A 5,355-nucleotide genomic window follows, 5' to 3' on the forward strand; every position below is an offset into this window, starting at 1 on the left:
ACAAAACCCTACGTAGAACTATGCCGATAATATTTCCAATAAAGCTTAATGCCCACACGCAGTGAATAAATTCTCATCAAATATTCTCCTTCTATTAAAGCGGATAAAAGGAATATTTTCGAAAATCGTATATGAGGGTACTACTTGCAAACTCTACTTGAGTATTGTAAAGTTGAAATGAATAAAGTTAAATTTATTATTTCATTACTGTTTCTTGACATGCATGACATGTGTAGAAATGTGTACCGTGACGTACGCTTCCCCCTGTTTCATATCGATGTACCTACCCAAAACTTGAAGGTGGGGGGTCGGTAGTGTATCTTCGTAATCACTAGAATTTATCATCAACTCTACCGTCAAGGTGAAGGTATGACGTCCTTATTTTCCCATCATAATCGAGGCCCCGTGTTTGTATTCTATTGGGAAGATAAAATGTATCTATCCACAAAATAAAATTAAGTTTTCTGTATGGAAAATAGAATATGTTTACATTTTTTTTCAAAACATGTTCAATTATTGGTTACCGACAAAGATACTTTGAATTTTCATATAAATAAATACATTTTCGTTCATAAATATCGAATTTAGTTTATATCGTCTCGATATGTACCGATGAAGATAGAGTCCTTAATCGCGGCGAAGGAACATAAAAAAATGTACTCTCTAAAATGTTCATGTTTTCGATATTGTCTCAAAAACTAGAATTTAAATTTAAGGTTTTTTTTTTACACACCTCTACATAACCGTTCTAGAAACGATGACAGTTCTGGTAATCGATTCATTGGACTCAGATCTCTGGTCCCATATCAGCAAGACTACCACACGACCACCAGTCGTCTAGTGTTGAAATAAAACTGGTTTAATTGTTTGTCTATTAATTAATTATGTGTATCTCTCTTTGAAGAGTCTCTTGAGTATAGAATCAAGACATAAATCAAATTTGATATATTTCAAGTTATGATTCAAGTTTAATTATTATTTTATGAGGCCAAGTTATTTTGACAGAAATTAATGAACGTAAATTTAGTTCTATCGAAGTCATTATCACTTTCGGCAAAATATCCGCCATCGATAAACTCTTGACCCCTGTGCTTATGGTTACAATTTACAATCCACTGGCTATTTGTGTCTTGTAATTATTATTTGTCATAACTGCAGACGGAGATAGAATTATAACGCGAAGATTTTCCTATTGAGTCACCAGTAGATATTGTAGATGCCGCTTTAGTCATGCGTTTAATACGTGGGCGGGTTAAACTAGAAGAACTAGTTTCTCTTAGCTTAGCGCAGCCCTACTCCCTCGAGCTTTTAACACGTTAACCCTTTGAGAGGGAGTTTTCAGGGACCAATTTATATTTTTTGTAATAGTGATGAGTTATAAATTTTAAAAATATGTCACTATAAAAAAAAAATACAAAGCAAATAAAATCATAATTTATAGTTTTTAATTTGAATTTAAAATATTTATCAGGTTTTGCGTTAAGAGTAAGGATTGAGCTACATAAATATACAATATTTTAATTGATGTAATATAACAGTTTTTTTTTATAAACTTTTAAGAAAAAAATAATTAAATGGCTAATTTGTAACTAAGTTTATATTGATTATTATTTTATGTTTATAGTCATCTATTTAAATGTTTGTGAAAAAAATTTGTGTAAAAAATACGTTTAATTTTTGTTCTAAATAATGTTTATATTACTTTTTAAATTTATATAATTTCTCTAACTTTTTTCTTTGTAAAGGAAAAATAAGAAACCTGCTGTTCAATTATTTTTCCTTTTATATTTTTCTGTTCATACTTACCTTTTTAAATAAAAATAAATACTAAAAAAATAACAATATCTCTTCTTGCTCATACTGATCATCGTAGTTTCGGATATGACAGGGTTTAAAGAACACCCTGTTTATTTATATTCATAATACATATGTATATTTTTTTTAAACATTTTGCGTTCTTATGATTTACCCAAATATTTCAATTTTGGTGGCTATTTTAAACGAGTTGTAAATAACTCACTATTAGAAAATGGAAATCCAGTTATGGTCGAGTGGGATGCGATCCTCGGATCTTTGATCCATGAGTCCACGACACTAGCCACGTGACCATAACCCAAACCACAACACAAACAATAAATATATGCAATGCAGTCTATTGCAATGGTCTCTCCCCAAACTTGTTCACTTATCCTGAAAATGGCTATCTATCACTATACAATTCAAAAGAATGGTCAATCGTACGAATGAAGAATATTGCTATAAAAACAAACAAACAGCACAATCCTGGGTATTCTGTGTTGTAATTCACCACTGTTATTGGGCATCCTGGCTTGTTGTGTTGCAAAAGAAAAATTACAAATTCAAACGATACGTTTTTAAGTAAATCTAATTCACTTTCAAATACACGGTTTCAACGGGTTATCGGGATTTACTACATAATGTACTATATACATACAAAACTTAATGTGAGCATCCACGTTGAACATAATAATAGAATACTTGCTGCATTATATTATGTTTCATACTTTTTGATCGATTCGCTAGTGTGTTCAGTAAAATCAATCAAACGTTACTTCTCAGATACAATTATTTTTAAAAAACTTTATGGGAACGCCTACATTGTTGTAAGTTGTAACACAAAATTTACAAAACATGTTATTAATGAACAGTTATGCTTAGTTGTGGAACTTTATTACTAACTAGCGGACCCGACAGACGTTATTATTATTATTATGGATAACTTATATATCGCGCCATTTTCGTAATAAAATACCTCAAGGGCGCTAAAGACGTTGTCCTGCCCGAACGTTGGCTCGCCTGCTATCATATTGGAAAAATACTTTTCATCTAGGTACTTGTTTGTGATTAAATTCCAAAACTAAAAATTGTTGATATTCAAAAAATATTGAATTTCAGTAGGTACTTGTTTATGGTTGAATTCCAAAACATAAAATAAATACTTTTTCAAATATGGCATTCTTTTTGCAAACGTAAAACTCCGTCCGTCTCACCAACAAAGTGGTGTACTTATGTAGGAATACCATTTTTTTAAATGTATTGCATTTAATATTATTTTAGTATTACCAAAAATCTAATAAAAAGAAATAAATGGGTAAAAAATATAAGGAATTTAAGGAAAGAATCTGGTTGAGATCCACAAAAATCAAATGCTGTTTGTAAATATTCAAAAACCAACTTTTTTATACACAAAAAAAAACATCTTTCTATTTTTTTGCAAATGCATTCTCCTCGAATGCAACCCTGGTAGATCAATGAATAAAACATTTATGCTCCTAACTTTTTTTTACAAATTCGATTGAAGATTTTAATATCTACGAACACGCACAGCGCAAAGATCTATATTTCTCTGAAAACCGCACAAATCGGTTAAGCCGTTTAGGAGGAGTACGGTGACATCACACGTACAGAAGAATTATATATATAAAGATATCTTGCGGTAATCTCTCGAGGGCAATAGCTTCTTGCCGGAAGGTGAAATCGCCGGGTTCAAATATTTCATAACCTCCATTTGCTATGAGAGCTTTCAGTTTAATGTAATATTATAACATTACTGTTAGCCCTTCTTTTTAGACAATAAACATAGCATTTTACTGTTTTGCGTGACAAAGTCATCATAAACCTTCTAGTTGCTTTACTTAATACTTCATATTTTAATAGCATTTTAATCCATACGGTCTCATAATGTAATGGTCAGCGCACTTGCCTACCATGCGAGAGGTCTCAGGTTCGATTCCCAAAATGGTTGACATGAAATACTTATTTAAAAGGGTGTTTTCACATCAGAATATTTCATAGTCCCTGGACTGGCACCGGATGCGCAAGACTGGTCATCTTACCTTTATTTATGTATTTATTTATGCTTTATTAAGTTAGTACATACATCTTAAGAACGTATTTTTTCAAATAAAAAAATAATGTAAAATTAAAAATTAAAATTAACATTTTATAAAAAAAAATGATCCAGATACGCTGCGATTGGTGTACCAATGCAGTGCCCTATGCACCATTAGGTGCGCAAAGGGAATGATGATAATGCATCAATAAACAAGCATAATAATTCAAAGTTCATAATAGTTCATATTGTAATAAAACATAAATGTATTAATTTATACAAAAAGGAGTTTTGTTGGTAATTGTTTAGTTCAAATCACCAGAACAAATAATACTCGTAGTTTAACGTAATAAAATGAAAAAGTTTTTGCTTTTTTAAAATTGTTTATTTTTAACAACAAACAAAATTAGTTTATGGAATACATAACTGACACTTTTTTTTAACTAATAAAACTATTAGTACAAAATACATACTTTTATTCTAATCCTTTTCGTTGAAAAGTACTAGTGCCTAAATTCGAAAATCATAAATATAAAAAATATAGAGCCAAAATCAAATAATTTGATCGCGTATTAAATCTCATCGTGATATATATATATTTTTTCTAAATAAAATTTGTAAATATTTTTGTACTCTAGCAATATCTGTACCTATATTGACGAAGAGACGGGTTACGTCTCGAAACCGGTAGACAGATAAGTCGGTGAGTGGTTTTATACACATTTTATTAACATAATATTAAAGTAAATTTAGTTTTCTATTTCTTCTGAAAAAACATGACGTACTTTTGTATAAAAACTGAAGGAACCTCGATTATTCCGTGTATGTTATTAAAAAGGCTTACAATTCTGCCTTTGTAAGCATTTCGTACTTACGTAGTATCTACAGTACATAGATCTGTCTGTCATTTTTTTATGAATTCATCGTAAAGGTACTACTAGAGGCGATCAGATAAACAGATCACTCCCACTTCTACAGCATTTTATCTTAAAAGTAAGAATTTATTTGTGTGGGTAGAAGAGTTCACCAAAATAGAATACTTAAAGCTTACAAGATAGGCTGGGACTCAGTGTAGGAAGAAGGGATGGAGAGAATACAGATCACATTAAGATAAACAAGAAAGAAAGCGTTTTGATACTCCATGTATAGGAGTATTATACCTTTACATTCTACCGCTTGGGCCTATATTTTAAAGAGATAATAAATTTAATATTGTCAATTACAAATCCTTTAGTCTTCATTCAACTTGTTTATTATTAAAACTGACAATCAAAATAGTATACACATATACACTTACAGAAATTACTATGGTCTAGATCTACGTTTCGTAAAAAAAGAGTACCATTCCGGAAAGCTTGAAAATATCCTTATTTCGTCTCATTTTCACAACTCTAAATATTTTGAATGCAATCACATTAATAGAAAAATTGATATTCATAAAAAAATGGCGTTTTATTCCTAAACTTATGTCCAGACATTTTTTTATAAAATAAAATAATGCT

The sequence above is a fragment of the Micrasema longulum genome, unplaced genomic scaffold, assembly GCF_059751315.1.
Source record: "Micrasema longulum isolate JH-2025_06_02 unplaced genomic scaffold, ASM5975131v1 h1tg001571l, whole genome shotgun sequence".
Lineage (NCBI taxonomy): Eukaryota > Metazoa > Arthropoda > Insecta > Trichoptera > Brachycentridae > Micrasema > Micrasema longulum.